This window comes from Equus przewalskii, chromosome 30 (genome assembly GCF_037783145.1).
Source record: "Equus przewalskii isolate Varuska chromosome 30, EquPr2, whole genome shotgun sequence".
NCBI classification, from domain to species: Eukaryota; Metazoa; Chordata; class Mammalia; order Perissodactyla; family Equidae; genus Equus; species Equus przewalskii.
In genome coordinates, this window is record NC_091860.1 from 32,534,148 (window position 1) to 32,554,937 (window position 20,790).

General features: G+C 39.8%; 1 protein-coding gene across 46 annotated transcripts in view; it reads right to left on the minus strand.

Moving 5' to 3' along the window:
- The window catches only part of ZMYND11 (zinc finger MYND-type containing 11), a 116,238-nt gene extending 110,670 nt beyond the window's left edge, over nt 1-5,568 (minus strand). For 6 of the 46 annotated variants that reach the window (XM_070601506.1, XM_070601502.1, XM_070601488.1 and 3 more), the window contains exon 1: nt 4,461-4,596. The gene's annotated coding sequence lies outside the window, so the exon portion shown is untranslated. The other 40 variants (XM_008522121.2, XM_008522120.2, XM_008522119.2 and 37 more) reach the window with 27 other exon arrangements.
- Nucleotides 5,569-20,790: the final 15,222 nt, after the last annotated feature.

Here is a 20,790-nt window from a genome sequence, read left to right on the forward strand (position 1 = left end):
TGTCTAGTACATAGCAGTTTCAATAAATAATAATGTTTAATAAATGAACTCAAAATATTAAAACATATGCTACCTATTGTAAGAGAGTAAATATGATATTTTAACATGATCTTATGAAACAGATTAATTATGGAGTTAAGAGCATTTATGCAGGGGGCGGCTCCATGGCATAATGGTTAAGTTCAGCACCCTCCACTTCAGCAGCCCAGGTTCGTGGGTTCAGATCCCAGGCACAGACCTACACCACCTGTCAGCCATGCTGTGGCAGTGACCCACATATAAAGTGGAGGAAGAAGAGCAAAGACATTAGCTCAGGGCTTATCTTCCTCAAGGAAAAAAAGCGGGAGAATGGCAAAAGATGCTAGCTCAGGGCTATTCTTCCTCATCAAGAAAAAAACAAAGCCATTTACTCAAAACAAAACTAGTTAATCTACTATACTTAATATTACTAAGAAAAGCACCATGTACAAGTTTTCAGTAACACACATTTTTCCTAATGTATAAGACAAGATAACGTGATCTGCTAAATACATTCTCTTCATCTCTGAAGAACAGATAAGAGTTAATATGATCCCTTAAAAAATGCAAACATAGGGGCCGGCCTGGTGGCATAGAGGTTGAGTTGCACGTACTACACTTTAGCAGCAGTTTGGATCCTGAGCATGGACCTATACCACCTGTCAGCCATGCTGTGGCAGTAATCCACATATAAAGTGGAGGAAGACTGGCACAGATGTTAGTCCAGGGCTAATCTTCCTCAGCAAAAAAAAAAAAAAAAAAAAAAGGATAGTGTATATAAATAACTTTGCACAGTGGCTGAGACATGGTAAACACACAATACATGATACATATTATCATGGTATTCATTTATGTTATAAATTTATGGATACCAAATTTCTAAAGTCAAGACCAAAAGAGGACAGGCCACTGATGATGTGGAGAACCTTTACGTCACTAATTATCTTCACAGAATCACTGCACCAAAGCAGATTTCAAGTGTTTTGAAATTTTGACAATGCCACTGCAAGAAAGCAACTGAAAGTTATCATGCAAGCAATACAGGTAGAAATTAAACTCAAATCAGTTATTTTTTAGTTCTTGTCAAATTCCTAGTAAAAACGTTGGTGAAGGATTAGTTCCACAATGATCAAATGAAGAGGTGACAAGCAGTGTTTCTTTGTTCAGAAAGTCTATCTGCTCCACGCAAATATAAAACATACAACCTGAAGCGGTTACAGACAGGGTGACAAGAGGGAAAAGAGAAAAACTTTAATTTAAAACTAATGGTTAAAATAAGAACTCTCACACTGTGTACTTCAATTACCTACATTCTTTATCAAAGATAAAGAAGTGAATGAGGAGTTAGTGTAAAACTGGAGTTCAGTTTTACAAAACACTATGAAGATGGACAGTGGTGATGACTGCACGACAGGATGAATGCATTTACCATCACTGAACTGTTCACTTAAAATGGTTAAGACGGTAAATTTTGTTATATATATATTTTATCACAATGAAAAAAGAAAAAAAAGGAATGATAGAAAGATCCTTAAAATTGCTTCAAGTAAATGAGGAATATAGAAATATATTCCTGAGGAATATAGCAAATGCTTATTTTCCAAACTTCTGAGATAACTAAAGTGAAAAACCAGAGATTCAGAGGTAGGCTACGACAAACACAAATTAGTAAGACAAGGCGCATGTGAGCATGCCATACTGTAATTTCAGAGCTTCACCCCTTTCCACACTAGGTTAATTATTAACCTGAATTGAATTTGAGTCAACTGAATTGAATTAGTCTAATAGTGGTTCATGAGTCAACAACCCCATGAGGTAGGTACAATGACTATCATCCTTGTTTTTCAGATGGGGAAACTGAGACCAGGCATGACAAGTTTAAGTAATTTGCCTGAGGTCATTTTGCTAGTAAATGACGGAGGTGAGATTCAGACCCACGCCACCTGGCCTCAAAGTCATTTTGCTAGGGACATCTCTAGTGACAAAAAATCTAATCACCCTTTGGGGGAAAAATGCAATGTCAAGTCTAAGTTAGAGTTTTCAAACAATGAAAAGCTTTTAACTATCATAACACTAAGTCTAACTGTCCATTTTCTCCTTAATTTTTTTTCAAGATACATCCTCTTTGTTTAAACGATGTTTTCCATGCAGAATTCAATTGAAGGATGGTAAAATTAGGTAAAGAAAATCTGACACCAGAGGTTTAGGGCTTTAAGCAATATTAGGATAGCATTTGACACTTGTATTAAAATTCTTAATTAGCTTCAACTAAGGCATGCCAAAGGGTATGAATATCTCTATCATACATTATCTGAATAACCCTTAAAGGAAAAGGGGTTACAAAACGATGAGAGTTCAAATAAACACATGTCAATTCTTGGACACATGCAAGATGACATCCACTCAAAGTGCCAACATAATGATATCCTAGGAATATGCAGCACGACCTAAGCAGCCAAATTTTAACATTTTAATTGATTTTTCTTTGTAAAGCTGGAAGCACTTACATGTATGTTTTTTAAACACCCTGCCACAGGTAACCGCAAAATAAACTGCCCAATTTACAGAACATAAAAGGGAGATTCAGTTTTCATATGAACAACATCTATGGGAAAAGAGTACCATATAAAAAAAATAGAAATCCTGTGTTGACCACAGGTATAGTTAAGTAAGAACAATATTTTATTGATTCTGTCCTAATCACATCCCGTATGATCTGATCTTTGATCGTCTAGCCTGGCCATCTCATAAAGAAGAGCTCACCAAAATAATGACCATAACCAGCTCCAGTTAGCCAAAGACAAGGAAAATAACATAACTCTACAAAATTCATATTTTATCTCCTGCTTGTACAGTAATTCAAAAAAACCACAAAGGTGACCTTGCTTACCAGAAAGGACTCAAACTTTTAAAGTACAACCAAGACTATCTCCCTGATAACTTCTAACCATTCATTAGAATCAATAACCAAAAAACCTGAAAAGGTTATGCATCCCATAATTACTAAGCCACAACTACTATATGTCTCAGTTTAAAAGAAAACAAGTAAACGTTTCACTTTCTGCCTTTCAACAAACCAATTAAATCATTTTTAAGCAGCCTCTTGCCCGCAGAGGACACGGCTTACTGCAGGATGCAGAACACCCGGGTGAGGCAGACAGGAAGACCCAAAACCTAAACCTCAGCAAGCCCAGTGCGTCTGTGAAAGTCTGACGGGGGCGGGCCACTTCAACCTTCAGGCACCCTTCCCTGAACAGGCTACCTGGGCACCTGATTTGAGCTCACAGACACATATGACCCCGGGTACTAAGTATACACTGTGTATGTGCACAGCGGGCACCATGCACACACCGTATGTGACACCGGGTGCCACGTGCACACCGGGCACCACGCGAACACCATATATAACACCGGGTATCAAGAGCACACCGTATATACACCGGGCACGAGGCGCACACCGGGCCCCATGGACACACCCTGTTTAACACCAGCACGCTGGACAACCGGCACCTCGCGCACACCGGGCACCACGGACAACCGGGTACCATGCACACACTGCACGTAACACCAGGTGCCACGTACACACCGGGCACCACGCAAACACCATACATCACACCGGACACACTATATACAACACCAGATATCATGAGCACACCGGACATACACCGGGCCCCGCGGACACACTCGCACCAGGCCCACACCGTAATCGCCTCCACAGCTGCCCGATACAGAAAGTGAGGGACAATCCACGTGGAAGCCGGGGTCCCCGGGCCGCCCCAGGAGCCCCGCACCCCAAGCAGGCCCGCTGGGCCCCGCACAGCAGCTCCTCTCGGGACGGGACGCCGGGCGGGAGGAGTGGCGGACCCGCAGGCAGTCCCAGGGGCCCGGCAGGACCTGTTGAGGAGGCGGAGGCCTCGCTGCCGCCAGTTCCAGCCGCGGGGGACGCGGGCCGAGCCCCGCCTGGGCCCTGGGGACCGCCCTGCCCGGCCGCGGCCACCGCTCCCAAACAACGAGCCGCGACCGCAAGCGCTCCCTCCGCCCTCCTCACTCACAGGGCCGCGTTCCGCCGGCCCCGCAGGCGCGGGCCCCGCAGCCCGGCCGTGCGGGGACGGCCGTCCCGGCGGGCGGCGCTCACGCGACTCCCTGGCTTCCCGGCCCGAGCAGGCCCCGCGCGGTCCTCCTCCTCCGGGGTCTCCCCCGCCCGGACCCGGAGACGGCGAGCGGGCGCTGGCGGACCGCGCAGGCCCCGCAGGCCCCGGCGCCCCTCACAAAGCTCCGCGGGCAACTGGGGCCGTCCGCCAGCGGGCGAGCCGCGGTCACAGCCACGCCGGCGGCCCGAGAGGCTGCAGCCCGGCCCGGCTTCCACAAAGCGGCGGCGCCCCCGCCGCCCCCGCCCGCGCCCGCGCCCCCGCCCCCGCCGCCGCCGCCGCGCTTCTCCCCACCATTATGCTCCGGTCCTAGCCGCCGTCGCCGCCGCCGCCGCGCCCGCCCTCCCCCTCCGCGCCCGGCCCCGTCGCCCGCGCCGCCTCCTCGCCGCCGCCGCCTCCTCCCGGGCCTGGGCCGGCGGGGCGCGGGGGGGCTCCCCGCCTCCGGATCCGCGGGCTGGCCTCCTCGCCTCCCGCCGCCCTCCTCCCGGGCCTCCCGGCGCCGCAGACCGGCCTCCCACCTCCCCGCCGGCCCCCAGCCCGGCTCGGCGGGCCCGGCCTCCTCCGCTCCCCGCCGCCTCCGCCCGGCTCGGCGGGGCCGGGGCGCCATGTTTACAACCCTCCACCACATCCCTCGCGAGCCCGGCCCGGGGAAGGCGCGGCGGCCCGAGTGGGCCGGCAGGGCCGGGGGTGCGGAGGCCGCCGCCGCCCGCACTTACGGTGTCTCCGCGCCGAGCGGCGGGCCCGCGGCCCGGGGCGGGAAGTTGGGGCGCCGCCGCCGCGGCGAAAGTTTGCGTCCTGCGAGGCCGCGGCCCGCTCACATGGCGGTGTCTGCGCGGGGCGGCCGCTCTCCCGGCCCGGCCTCCTCCACCTCCGCCCGCCCCCGGCGTGTATTGTGCGGCCCGGCGGCCCCGCCGAAGGCTCGGGCACGGGCGCGGGCCCGCCGGGCCGCGGGCTGCGGCTCCCTCCCGGCCGGCCGGCGCCGTGCACGCCCACACCCACCTTCCCTCGGCCCAGTGCTCCGCGCCTCTCTCCGAGTTTGTTTCAGCATATTCCTGCGTATCCACACATGCACTTCATAGCAGCACACACGTGAAGGCGACGTACGTGCCGGCACGCGGGAGCCCGGCGCCCGGCACACAAAGGTCCCGGCGCTCGCAGCATCGCCGGGCGCCGACCCGCGGGGCCCAGCGCTGTGCCCGGCCGCCGGCTGTTTCTACGTGGGATGTACCTGTTTTATAGTGCACACCGTCCGGAACTGCAAAGTCTTGGAGGAGCGTTAATTTTTAAATTAACAAAATTGGTAAAGTGGTTTAATATCTTTTAAATTCTATCATCAAAAGGAATTACAGGGATATGCTGAATTTTTCATCCATGCATTCACAAGTAGGACTTCGGAAAGAACAGGACCACCCCTTTAGCGAAAAACACTACAAATGTGTGTAAGGAAAAGTAGGTTATCTTGTTTAGTTTGTGATTCTAGATCTAACCAGAGAAGATCCCAATATGTAGTTTAAGAAAGTCTCAAGAGATAAGCAGACCTCACATATTTTGCCTAATGACCTTTCTCCACTAGGAGTTTGGAAGGAAGGGCCTATCAACCAAAATTTCTTACTCTGATTCTCATTGGACATATGGACCTGAAAATCATTGGGAAGAAACTGCCCAAGAAGTTTTGGGATTCTAATCCAATTTATCAATCTTCTTTAAGACTAAGTTAGAATTTAGAAATGGGTGGTACTTGAATATGTGTTCTATGATGTACATTGGTCAAAGAAACATAATCTTTCATCCATTCACAGCCCTGAGAATTTTTGCTTATCTCAAGGGACATCACGAAATAATTTTAACTCATTTTAATTTTATGGATGAATATATGCCATTAAAATCCAGCAGAGGAGTTAAAGGGTGTCAGAAAAAATCAAGCCATACCTGGTTTGATTCCTGGGCCAGGAATTCTAACAATAGCTTTAAGTAAAGCACCTTTTTTTATTTTAAAGTCACCTATAAAATAGAGGACTACATGGTTCTGTATATTTCATGGAGACCACTCAAGTAAGACATCATATGTGTATAAACAAAGCTTACCTTTTAGGAAAGAAGTGATTGCGTAACTCCACATTTTTCTCCAATTAAATTTTTTAGGCATCATTTCAATTTTTGTACCCAGATACTCTCTCTCATTCTAATGTAAGTTAGATGGCTTATCCCTGAATTTCTTATTGGTTTGGCCTAGAATTTAACCCTTGGCTCTATTTTCCCTTCAGAACAGTTTTATTTATCTCATTTTTCCCTCAGCTGAGTGAATATGGGGGGCAGGAGGTGGCCTGGGGGTCAAAGGTTTGGAGTTGGGAGTTGGGGGGAGGCCCAGAAGACCTAAATAGTTACTTCTATACAACTTATGTTCTACCATGAATTTATCTGCCAGCTTGCAAAGAAAAGGCAAGGGGACGAGCTGTCAGGGACAAGAGAGGAAAAGGAAGAGTAATGGGCAGTGAGGAATGGTTTGCTTCAACTTACATGTATTTCAGAGACTTGGCACCACCAAAAGAAGGACCCCACACAACACTTCTCTTCTTCCCCAACCCCAACCAGCACTCTCCACCCTTAGCTAAAACCCTAGTTGATCAGCATATCACTTTTTCCAGGCTCTGCTTTAAGAAATATTATGTAAATAGAGAGACAAGGATTATTCAACAAATTGATATGGAAAATTTGTCAATTTAAAAAATAAATCAAATTGTATTCTTACCATACATTTCACACTTAAAAATAATCCAAATGACTTAGATACTGTAATTGTAAAAACCGAAAATCATTTTTCAAAAAGTAGAAGAAAATATAGGTGAATATTTGTAAGATTGAGGGTGGAGAAAAATATCTATAGCAGTGATTTTTATCACAAAAGAAAAGAGTGATAAATTTGACTATATAAAAATTTATGAATCCTATATGTCAAAAAACAAATATAGATCTACTTTAAAATATGTGCATTAGGGCTACAACTTTTACACTTTATAAGGAGTTTTTTCTAATACCCTTTCTCCCACTGTCTTCACATAATGAGGACCAATTCAGATTTCTTGGGACTGGCTTTAGAGATGGCCACTTCACAGGTATGTAGAGTAGGAGTCTCCTATTAAGTTCCCCTGTCAGAGTGTTCCTGGTTTGCTAATGTGTAGCAATAATAAGCTCATGTCCATGCTCCTATAATATATTGTTGTTGTTTCTTTATTTTGCCTTTACTATTATGTTTGGTTTTCTGTTTTTGTTTTGCATTAAAGGTTAAATTACATAAACATTGAGTACTGCATGTATGTTTTGTTTGAGAATGTAGTCTTAAGTGCGTGGTTCAGAATTACCGAGAAAAAGCTTCAGGAATGCAGATGAGCATCACATTATAGAGAAATTAGTGAACAGAAAGTGGTATGTTGGGTTATCATAACTAATGTATACTAGTAAAGTAAACAGGTCCATTTCAATGAGACTTGGTGTTTTTCATTTATGGGAACTAAGAAATTCATAGTATTTTTTTCTAATTTAAAGCCATAGTAATGGCATTTTCAATTTACCAGATTGGTCTTTCAATAACAAATTGCCCTTGCAAGGTGGGGAAGATTGCACAAATAAAATTAAAAGGCAAACAAATTGGGAGAATATATATATTTGTAAGAAATAAGAACTAGGGTAATAGTCTTTAAATATAAAAAAGCTATATCACATCAATAAACACTAACATACCTCCCAAAAAGGACAAAGGCCGTGGATAATTTACGAAAGAAGAAATATAAACTATTATTAAATATTGAAAAGTATTCAAATTCACTAGTAACAAAATGACAAAACAACACCACACTGCTTTTTTTCGAACGGCACAATTCTTCAACGATAATGCTACTGAGAGTTAGAGAAATGGACACTCTCTCATGCACTATTGATAGGAAATTGAATTGGTATGAACACTCTTGAAATACCAAGAAACTTAAAAGTATTTATATCTTTGACCCCAGATGTACGTATTTAGAAATCTGTCCCAAAGATCATCTGAAAGGTAAGCAAAACTGTGTGGACAAGTGGTTTGCGTCCCTCCCTATTTAAAAACCTTCAACGATTTTCTGCTGCCTCTTGAATAAAATCAAACCCTGGTCTTTGGCTCACAAGGCCCAGCATCATCTGGCCAACTATCTACCTCCTAAATTTAACTTTTTTATGCATTCTTCAGGTATCTGTTCAATTGTCACTTTTTCCAGGCAGACCCCCAAGCTCCCAATCTAAATTGGTCCTATTTTTCTCTGTAACACAAGATTATTTGTAATAATACGTTTACCTTAGTGTTTATGAATGGCAAAAGGATTTGTTCTCCATAGCATACCCAGGCACTCAATAAATAAGCATATCGGGAAAACGCCACTGATAAAATTGGTAGGCTTGTTGCACTTGACAGAACACTGTGTAGATGCTAGTATTTTGCTTTTAAATAACATAATACCAGTGGCTCTGTCATTCAAGTATTGTAGTCCTTCTCAACGCTTATTAATTAAAACTACACATTAATTAGATCATGTTATACGTAGGTTAATAGCTCAGGGCTGTGGAGTAAGAGATCTTGTAAATGCAGGTCTCTCAAGCCCTGAGAAAAGACACGCAATGTTTTCTCTGCCCATGGATGTGTGTGCACAGGTGTAAGGCAGAAGAAGTATATATTCCTGGAGTGGTATTTCTGAAGCACATTAATGCACTTTTCACTTTTGCATTTCCATGCACGAGGTCGCTAGTTAGCCCAAGGCATCCACGTACCTTAGACGACATTAGGATTGTCACAGCAAGAGCGTCGATAGAAGGAAAGTTAATATTAAGGGGCTGACATCCCAAATATGAAATTTTAACATGGAGCAAGACAATAGGATTGCAAGCATGACTTTTTTGAGAGGTAACGGGATTCTCCAAATTATTTTTTCTCCATTTTAAACATATTTAGAAACACGTCCGGCATAGCAGACCACTGAACTTCACCGCCTAGGGTGGGGGCTGGGGATGAAATTGGGGGAGAGAGGAGGCAGGAAGCTAGTAGTGAGGTGTGTAACTGCCTGGGGTTAGGCACTTTTTTCAAATATTTGGCACTCAGGACTACCTGATGAATTAATGAATGAGATTCATCACAATGTTTTCTGTGATATCAATAAAATCAAATGGAAATAAGATAAAATCCAGCAATGGAAACTGTTAATTGAAAAGGAATACAAAACCACATATGCATATGATTTCCATTTTGCTAATATTAAAAGGAAATATTGTAGAAGAAAATGTTAATAATGCATATTTCTTTGGGTTACAGGTGCCTTCTTTTTAAAAAACCTTTGTTTATAATCAGGGAAAAAAATTGCTAATAAGACTAGCCTGAGAGACTGACTGTTCTCCATGTATGGAACTACGCCGTGTAGGTAGCCCTTACTTGGAAGAATATATACTTTTCAGAAAAATGAGTATAAAATTCAGTTGTACAGTCTTATTTTCCATTGATTTCTTTAGTTGGTGTATAGAGAGATTTGTGGCTGCAATCTATACATAGCTCACATCCCAAAATTTATATTGAAAGCCAAAAAATATAACTATTGGGCAGTCGAAGCTAATAAAAATGAACGTGGGGGCTGGCCCAGTGGTGCAGCAGTTAAGTTCACATGTTCTGCTTCAGCGGCCTGGGGTTTGCCAGTTCGGATCCTGGGTGTGGACCTACACGCTGCTTGTCAAGCCATGCTGTGGCAGGCATCCCACATATAAAGTAGAGGAAGATGGGCAAGGAAGTTAGCTAAGGGTCAGTCTTCCTCAGCAAAAAAGAGGAGGATTGGCAGCAGATGTTAGCTCAGGGCTGATCTTCCTCAAAAAAAAAAAAAAAAGAATGTAAAATATATGTGGGTAGTTGTCACAGAAGAAACTCACCGTAAGGAAAGGTTTATAAATGTGTCACTTATCAATGAGACTAAACTCTAACTCATATAAAGTGAGTTTTAGTAATTATTACCTGACACTCTCTATATTGTCACAACAACGAGGCAATGAAATTCTAGGTGGATTCTCATTGTAGAAAACAAATAAGGAGGAGTGTCCTTCGGAGACAGCAGGCCGTGATATCTCTGAGAAACCTCAGGGCTCCGTAGCATGCATTTTGAAATTCACCAATCCAAAAAAGGAGAGTCAAGTGGAAAAGATTCGTCTGTGATCAATACTATGAAACATAAAGTTTCAATGTAAGATAGTACGACAGCAGTTAGTTACTAGCAATAAAGTGTGGACTGTTGCAAATGACTGTATGTGAGAATACATTGAAAGTTATCCCTGTAATAACATCCTTTGTCACTCGTTTGTCTTTAGAGATGCTTCCTGATGTGGGAGAGAAAGGAATGGAATCAGAACTCACAGCCATGGGAAGGCGTTGCCTAAGTGAAGGTCACCTCTTACATGTGCCACAGTCCCCCTTGTGAATGAGAGAGGCAGCAGTTTTCTCCGTTGTAAATGAAGGCTGTTTACTGATTGCACCTTAAGGTTCCCATTGGTGCTAAACTTCTACTAACACAGCGCTCATCCTCCCGCTGTTCCTGGAAACCCTGTTGTCTCTGCCTGTTCTAGTGTCTCTTGTGGAAAGTTCTTCCATCAGGTATACTTTCTGGTTCATGCACCCTTGCTTCTCTTTACCCCTGGTTTCCCTTCTTTCTTTTTCCCCTCTGGTGGTTTGTTTGTTTGGGTTTAAATGGTTTCTGGCCTCTGCACAGCACCATCAGGCCCGCTGACTCCGGTTAGAGGCCTCTGTCGCTCTTCTTCACTTACACATTTAAAACTCCGAGACATGCACATTTACATTTTTGTATACATCCTCCAACCTCTTGTCAGGGATATTTTTTCAACATCTTGTCACTTTTTAGAGAGGACAAAATTTAGTCACATTCTACACCATCATCTTTGGAAGGATTTCACGTAGTAAGTTTGCCTTAAGTAGGAGACACCTGCACTTACCCATCACTAAGGCTTACACCCCCAGTGACGGCGGGTGAACACGCCTGATCACAGGAAGCAGGGGCCAGAAGGCCTTATCTCAATGCTGCATTTTACAGAAATACTTTTCTATCGTTACCACCTATTTGTGCTGACTAATCAAATCTGTGGGAAATCTTGAGTTTCTTTATTACCCGGTACTGTGGTATATAGTATTTAAGATTTTCTTTCTTATTCTCTTCCTTCAGCTTCATGATAGTTGTCATTGGATAGTTATGTTCCTTCCCACACAAATTCACATTTAAGAAAACAATAGAGTATTTCCTATCGACAATGTTGGAATTGTGTCTTGTTCTGAAGGATCCTCTATTTTTTAATATACAGAGAAGCTCTCCTTCATATTTGGATAACTGACATAAAATTAAAAGTGATGCTATCTTTATGCATGTTTCAGGTTTGTAATACTAATAGAGTTGAGAGAAATTCTAAGACTTAGGGAACAGGAACATTAGAGGTAACAATTCTAAAGAAATTCTCATAAGAAAATTGTCTTCTAGAAGAAGTAGAATATAAAATATCCTTCCGTGTTCTTACTGTCTCTCTAGCATTTGAAGGAAACTATATCTCACTGAATTGCCCAGTGAAAGATCCCTTAAAGAGCTGAAGAAAAATATAAAAAACATTTTGGATCTCTCACAAGAAATGTGTAGGGAGTAAAAATCTAGGGAAACAGTGAAGTGAAAAGTAAATAATTGTAGTGCTAAATTACACTTTCTTAAAAATTGTTACAGTCCAAAAGTACTCCCTGAATTATTTGGTGGTTGTCTCTGCATCTGCAGTTCGATGGTCTTTTTTGCTCATGTGCAGTATTCAGATAAAGTCAGAGAAAAGCTGCAGAGAGTACTACTTCCTTTTTTTCTTTTTATTTAACTGCACTAAGAATTTCAAACACAGGAAGTTCTGCTTCCTCGACAGCTGCGTGTAGAAACAAATGCATTTCTTTCTGTTCTGACCCACGAGTGCAGTTGAGGCTTTTTCTGCCCCCTCTTTGCTGGTGAAGCCCTGTGTTCATTTTCACACACAGTGTCGTTTGGGGGCCGGTTGTCCATTCTTATTTGTATTCGTTTCTCTTTTTCTTATCCCTGTTTTGAAAACTCCTCCTGAATGTGGGCAAAGAAGGTGAAAGAAAAAGTGAAACTCAGCACATTTTTGGTATTTTATTAGCAATTGTATTTTTTTTAAAGGAAAGTTGCTGAAAGAGAAAGTAATTGAATCTATAGACTACAATGACATTTAGGGATAATTATAGAATTTCTTATATATTTGCTAATGTACTGAGTGCTAATTATAAAACTGTTTTATCATATGCCTCCATTCTAGGTAAGTCTATAACTGCAATAAACACTTGCTGTTTGTTTTCAATGCATATGTATTTATTTCTATTAATATTTAACCAAGAGTTTCTATTAGAGGTTGTTGCTTAGTTGTTAGTGTTGAACACAGTTTGGAATCCTTTATGTAAATGGCCTACTATGTCGGCAAGGTCTCACACACGCACACGCACACCCTAGCAACATGGCTAAACAAATTGCGATTTATTCATAGATAGGATTTATGTAGCCATTAAGGAAGTTGTTGCTAAAGGTTATATTTCTATGTTGAGTGAAAAACTACAATATACATTAGAGAAAATGATCACACCACATAAAAATAAGCATATTATTAATTTTTAAAAAGACCAGAAGGAAATATGATAAAATACTAAATATATTAATCTCTGACAGATAAAATTATATGTGATTTACCTTTCCTTTTTTATATTTTTATTTTCTTGATCCCATTTTCAAATTACAATTATAAAAAAAGTTGTTCTAGAAATAAAATATTTGATGTTTGAAGATTTGCTGTATAACTTTAAATGATATTTAATAGTAATGATTACCCTCAAAAGTAGAGTACAATACAGTTAACAGAAAATTTATTTCCAGTTAAAGTTTTCTATGAATACATTTATTCCTTTAAATGAGGAACAACTCTACTGTTCACAGTAACATTAAATTGAAGCCACTTTTCTAGGTAAAAGAAATCAAATATTGACATTTTCATATTGTTCAACCTAATGGCAGTGGTCTTCAGATTCCCTGAGTGTGATTTCTGAAAAATAAAAGTAAAAGTGAAGACAGACATAGTGTGTTCGTTAGGAAAATGGTGATCCAACAGAACAAGCTGGAATCCAATTAGAAGAAAATGCTCATGGCATTCCATGTAAGTTTTCCTTCACACTCAACTTTAAAAGTCAGTTCAATAATTGACATTGAAAATTATAGTGATGTTGAACTCAGTCTATCAAGTGATAGTTTGTATGATAGTGAGGCATTGTAGTTAGAAAGTTTATTTCTTCTAGAAATGTAGCTTTGACTGTTAAACCCCTTGCACAATAAGGACTTTTATTCATAAAACTAAAATATTCTGAGCTCTGTGTAATAGGGTGTGAGCTGCTCCTCATTGTGCCAGCTGATTTCATCCTTCACAACTGATAACTTCATTACTCACATTTTGCCCGTGAGGAAACTGAGATTTAGAAAGAGAAAATATCTTGCCTAGACTCATAGCTGGAAAGTGACCGAACTCAGACTTGAGTCCAGGGTTATCTACTGACAAAATCTGAAGTCTGAGCTATTCCTGATATCTTTTCAAATGTATTCCTCAGTTAAGAACATGTTTTTTAAAGACTTTACCTGTAATGTTACATACACACGAAAACTCCCTGCCTTGTACTAGAATTTCTATTCTTTTTTTTTTCTTCTTCTCCCCAAAGCCTCCCAGTACATAGTTGTATATTCTAGTTGTGAGTGCCTCTGGTTGTACTGTTTGGGACGCCACCTCAGCATGGCCTGATGAGCAGTGTCCTGTTTGTGCCCTGGATCGGAACCAGTGAAACCCTAGGCCGCCGAAGTGGAGTGCGTGAACCCAACCACTTGGCCAGGGGGATGGCCACATAAAATTTCTGTACTTTCTATTAGAACAAAAGATTAAAAATTTTAAATAAAATATACACATTTATTAAACAAAGACTTAGATATGTGAAAAACCCTACAATGAACAAGGAAAAAGAAACCCAAAAGATTGTGTTCAAATGAGTCACCCAAAGTGAAAAAAAAATCTTTCTCTTTGATCATCTACTGTTTAGGACCATAGAATTCACAAGTGGGCACATCTTGGTTATTTCGTTTATTATTTCCTTTAAGAAGCCTAATGTACTCAGATTCTCTTCTGGCAAGATTAGGTCGATGATGATAAATAAAGAGAAGGAACTCCAAAGTTAAGGTCAGGTGTGAGAGTCACAACTATTGTTCTTTTAATAATAATCCTTTTATCAAAGCATTAAAAATTTATCCTGGAGGGCATGTTTTTAAATTGTAATTTGAATTGAAATATTTTTATTATTGCTACTTTTATAAAATTATGTTCATCTTTGTGTGCAACTCTGTGGCGTATCCCAATTTCATGCTAGAGAATTTGGTTCAGATTTGAGTCAACTTAGTTTGCCAATTGCTTTTGCAGTGTTGTATATCATGTAGTAAAGATTTGTTAAATTTGAGAACAAAAGCAATAAAGGAGGCAAAATTTAAAATGAAAGGTAAAGTCAGAAACAACTTAGTACACATGCATAATACATAACCAAACTAAGGAAACTCATTCAAATCGTGTTTTCTTCGTCTCTATTAATCTAAATTTACTAAATGTATTCTTAAAAGTTGATGTAAGTATACTGTTCCTAATCTGGTAGAAGAACATGAAGAGTGCTTTCACGCAATACTTGTATTTTTAAAAAATATTTTGAAATTATAGATTTGTTTTTCCTTCCTTCCTCTCTCCATCCTTCCTTCCCTTCCTGTCTCCCTCCCTCCCTCTTTTCTTTCCTTCTTTTACCTCATGTGAATATGTTTCTTCTTCCTCTCTGTGGAGTTCACACTTCCTTTAAACTTTATTAGCTAAATCACTGTAATCTTCCCATAATATGTGTTCCTAAAATACTACAAGTCAAAAACATACAATCTAGCTATTAACATCATGCACACTATAGGTAAAGGAGGCCTCCAAACATCTATTGGTCTAGAACTCTGTCCTTTGACCCATGGAAGGATGTAAGAAAATTGGATTCTGAAAACATCACTGGGTCTGAAATATCCATCCCTGGTTTTGGATAGAAGCTGGAGCTGGACAGAAGTCAATAGTTTTGAAATACATTTAGGAGGTAGAACTGACAGCCCTTCTTATTGGCTTGGATTGGGGGGATGAGAGAAAGGAAGAAATTAAGTATATCTCCCAAATTTTTAGGCTGAGTAACCTGAAGGATATTATTACCATTTTTGGAGAAGGGGAATACATGGGGAGGAATGGGTTTTAGAAAAGAATCAGGAATCCTGTTCTTGATGTTTAGCTTGCTGGAGACCTGTAAGGAGAAATACCAGGTAAGCAGCTGGGTGGAGATATAGGTGGATGGAGCTTAAAAGAAAGGTGAGGATTGAGCAGACGCATTTGGGAATCATCAGCACATAGATGTTCCTCAATGTCATTGGACTGGATGAAGCTGCCTTCAGAGTGTATACAGGGAAAAGAAAAGCGCCCAGGTAAAAGCCCTTTTCAGTCTCTAGGTTGGAGTCAGCAAAGGAGACCAAGAAGTTGGCTTGTGAAGGAGGAAAACTAGTTTTGTGTGGTGTTATAGCAGTGAAAGAGGAAAATGTTTTGATCATAGGGCATGATCTCTTGTGCTAAAAATTACTGACAGGCCAAATAAAATGAAGCAGATGGGCCATTTGGAGCTTATTAGTGACCCTTACATAACCATTTTCACTGTTGAATGAGGTGAAGCCAGATTGTTACAGGGTAGAGTGATTATCAGTGACTTTCATTGCATCAAAAAAAATTGCGAGAGAAAGTTTAATACATCTGAGAATAATCTATTGTCAACAGGTATACTAGATTATAGAGAAATGTTTTGGTAAAGGAGACTCAGGACCCTGTTCCTGAGCCATTAGGAGTCAAGATTTTGTTAGTTTGCAGATAAAATCATAGTCAAAAGAAAGTAACATCCCATTTATTTTGCTATTACTTATAATATCCAATTTTGTCTTATTCATATGTCTGTTCTCCTCCATTATTTGAACAAAGGGAAATAATATCCCTTTCTGTTCACTAAGGTATAATTAAGATAGCAATTATATAAATAATATATATTTAATATATATTTATATATAATATTACATATATAAACATATAAATGTACATATATAAGTAATATATTTGTAGAGTAGGATATTGTTTCTTCACAGGGACTGTACATATAACATAACATTTAGATATTAAGACTGATATAAAACTTGTATTTTTTGTATTCATAAGTTTAGTTTCCTAAGGTGGGAACTTAGATGACGGATTTTAGATCTTTCTTCTTTTCTAATATATGCATTCAATGCTGTAAATTTCCCTCTAAGCACTGCTTTTCCTGCATCCCACAAATTTTGAAAAGTTGTCTTTTCATTCTCATTTAGTTCAAAATATTTAAAAATATTTCCTGAGGTTTGTTCTTTGACCTATGTGTTATTTAGAAGCGTGTTGTTTAATCTCCACTTGTTTCGAGATTTTCCAGTTATCTTTCTCTTCTTGATTTCTGGTTTAACTATATCATGGTCTAAGAGGCAACAATGCAGGATTTCTATTAATTTAAATTTGTTAAGGTGTGTTTTAAGGCCCAGACTGTGGTCTATCAGGGTGAAAGTTGTGTGTGAGCTTGAGAAGAGTGTGTGCCCTGCTGTTGTCGTATGAAATAGTCTGTAAATGTCTGTTATATCCAATTGATTGATGTTGTTGTTGAGTTCAACTATGTCCTTACTGATCTTCTGCCTGCTGGATCTGTCTATTTCTGAGAGAGGGTTGTTGAAGTCTCCAGGCATATTCGTGCACTCACCTATTTCTCTTTGCAGTTCTATCAGTTTTTGCCTCACGTATTTTGATGCTCTGTTTTTAGACGCATGTATCTTAAGAATTGTTATATCTTCTTGGGGAACTGACCCCTTTATCATTATGTAATGCCCTTCTTTCTCCCTGATAGCTTTACTTGCTTTGAAGTCTACTCCATCTGATATTAATTTAGCCAGTCTTGCTTTCTTTCGATTAGTGTTAGCATGGTATCTTTTTCTCTATCCATTTACTTCTAATCTATATGTGTCTTTATAAGTGGGTTTCTTGTAGAAACATATAGTTGCGTCTTGTTTTCTATCCACTCTGACAATCTCTGCTTTTGACTTTTAAAGTGATTATTGATATAGTTGAATTAATATTGACGATATTCTTTACTGTTTTCCATTTGTTGCCCTTGTTCCTTGTTCCTATTTTGTCTTCCACTCTTTTTCTGTGTTTTGTGGTTTCAACTGAGCATTTTATATGATTCTATTCTCCCTGCATTATCAGCTGTACTTTTTTATTTTTTACTTTTTTGTAGAGATTACTCTAGAGTTTACACATTTATAACTAATCCAACTCTCCTTTCAAATGACATTGTACCATTTCACAGGTAGTGTGAGCACTTTATAATAACAAAATAATTCTAATTCCTCTCTACCATCCATTTATCATGCTATCATTCCTTTCACTTATATATAAGCATACATAAGCATATATTGTTTATATATACATATCCAAATATATGTGTATCTATATATACCTAAGCATACATAATCCAATACATTGTTACTAATAGTATTTTGAATAAACCATTATCTATTAGATCAATTAAGTATAAGAAAAAGAAAAGTTGTAATTTTACCTTCTCTTATTCCTTCTCTGATGCTCTTCCTTTCTTTATGTAGATCTGAGTTAATGATCTTTATATTTTTCTTTCCCTCTAAAGAATTTCAACATTTCTTGCAAGGCAGGTCTACTGGAAACAAAGTCCCCTAATTTTTATTTGTCTGAGAAAGTCTTTAGTTTTCCTTCATCTTTGAAGGATAATCTCACAAAGTACAGAATTCTAGGTGGGTGGATTTTTTTCTCTCAATGCTTTAACTATTCCATCCTCTCTCTTCTTGCTTGCATGGTTTCTGAGAAGAAGTCTGATGTAGTTCTTATCTTTGTTCCTCTGTAGGTGAGGTGTTTTATTCCTCCAACTTCTTTCAGGGTTTTCTTTATCTTTGATGTTTTGTAGTTTGAAAATGATGTGCCTAGGTGTGAATTTTGGCATTTATCCTGCTTGGTGTTCTCTGGGCTTCCTGGACGTGTGGTTTGGTGTCTGAAATTAATTTGGGAAAATTCTCAGTCATTAATGTTTCAAATGTTTCTTCTGTTCCTTTTTCTTTTCTTTCTTCTTCTTCTGGTATTCCCATTTTCCCATTATGCATGTGTTATAACTCTTGTAGTTGTCCCACTGTCTTTGGATATTCTGTTCTGTTTTCTTCAGTTTTTGGTCTTTTTGTTTTTCAGTTTTAGAAGTTTCTATTGATGTGTCCTCAAGCTCAGAGATTCTTTCCTCAGCTGTGTCCAGTCTACTAATAAACTGATCAAAGGCATTCTTTATTTCTGCTACAGTGTCTTTGATCTCTAGCCTTTTTTTTTTTTGGTTCTTTCTAAGGACTTCTATCTTTCTGCTTACATTCCTCCTCTGTTCTTGCATGCTGTCTACTTTATCCATTAGAGCTCTTAGCATATTAATCATAGTAGTTTTAAAATCCCAGTCTGGTAATTCCAAAATCCCTGTTATGTCTGGTTGTGATGCTTGTTCTGTCTCTTCAGATTGTGGGGGTTATTTGCCTTTTAGTAGGGCTTGTAATTTTTTTTTTTTTTTTTTGTAGCCACACATGGTGTACTGAGTAAAAGGAACTGCTGTATATAGGCCTTTAGTGATGTGGTGATGAGGAGATGAAAGAGAGGAAGTGTTATGCCCATGATTAGGTCTCAATCTTTTAGTGGGCCTATGCCTCTGGACTGTGGACTCACAAGTGTTATTTTAGGTTTTTTTTCTCTTCTCTTTTAATTGGAACAGGACTGCTAGAGTGGCCTGGAATTGGGTATTTTCCCTGTGTCCCCCACCCCTTACAGATCTAAGAAGAGTTGTTGATCTTTTCAGTTTATTCAGCAATTACTTATTAGGATGGAGTAGTGACTTCCGAGCTCCTTACATGCAGAACTGGAAACCATGTTCATAAGTTTATAAAAAAATCTTTAGTGGCAAAAACTGGACTTTATTCTTTAAAACCCTTGAATAATATTAAAATCTGTGATTGAATAATATCAAACACAGAGAAGATGAAAACTTATCATAGAGGCAGTGAGAATGCCAGTTTGAGCTTAGACAGACTTTGAGAAAACAATATCTGAGTTTGACTTTACCCACTAACCTGGAGAATTGTTATTCAAATTATAGTTCAATACCCCACATGTCACGTTATTGTGTATGGCGGGGGAAGGTACATACCGCTTGTGGGATATAACTGTATGGATAATTCGTACATATAACTTGTATATGTATATGTACCTGACACATACCAAGTACCCAATAGACAGCAGCTTTTAGGATTATTGGGTGAATAGTAAGGGCTTAATAAAGATTTGTTCATGTAAAAGATAAGTAGAGAAAATTTCATTTCATTATTAATACTTGTAAATTTCATTTCTTACTGAAATAACTAAGCTCTTTAGCTGAAACCACCTTTACAGAACATAGGAAAAACTAGGAGAAAAGGGGATTTCTTTGTATTAAATTCCATGTCACTATGTAACTAATATAAAGCCAAAGCTCTTAAAGCTGTCAAAAGTTAAATATTAGCATACAGACACAGAAAAACACAACTGTTACCATGCTTAAATTAAGTAAAAACACAGCATAAGTGATTTTTTCTACCCTTGTTTCTCTCCTGTGCAATCGAGCCTCCGCAGAGATTCCCGGCTCTTTGGCTTGTTGGAATGAGCGAGCACGAGGAAGTGGTCTCCAGTGCTTGAGGCTTCTCACTGTGAGAAGCATCGTCCCCACGCTGCTTTTGCCCCCACTTAAAAAAAGCCACAAAAGTACTACCTAAGACACAGAGCCACACTTCTGCTAAATTAAACAAAATGCCCAGGAGTACAGTTATCCAGCTGCTCTAACCTTGGCATTTTCCTTTCTGGATTTCTGACTAAAATTATTAATATAGTAGTAAATTCTTTCTCTCTCTCAATAAAACTAAAATATATATGAAATGAATGTACATAGTAACACAAGTGAGGAGAAATGCTTATCTAATACTTTAGTGACTCTAAACTCACAGGCAATGAATTAATTCAAAGTATATGATAGAATCTCATAAACCTTAGGGGTTCATTTCAGTGTGTTAAATTGACCTAAAAAATGATAACAATGGTTTCTGGGAAATTTATCAATGTAGAGGGTAGAATGCTGACTGTTTAGTCCATCTTCATGCAAGGTCCAAGAGAAATGGTAGAAATGAGCTCGCACACTTTCCGCTGTAGGCAGCCCTTGAGCATGGGTAGGGACATTTGATGAAGGACTTTTTCTAGTGTCCCATTCTGATATCCTGTCTTAGAGACTTTATTCTGAACCTAATGTTATATTTAAGTAAATACAACAAAAGACATTTCATAATGT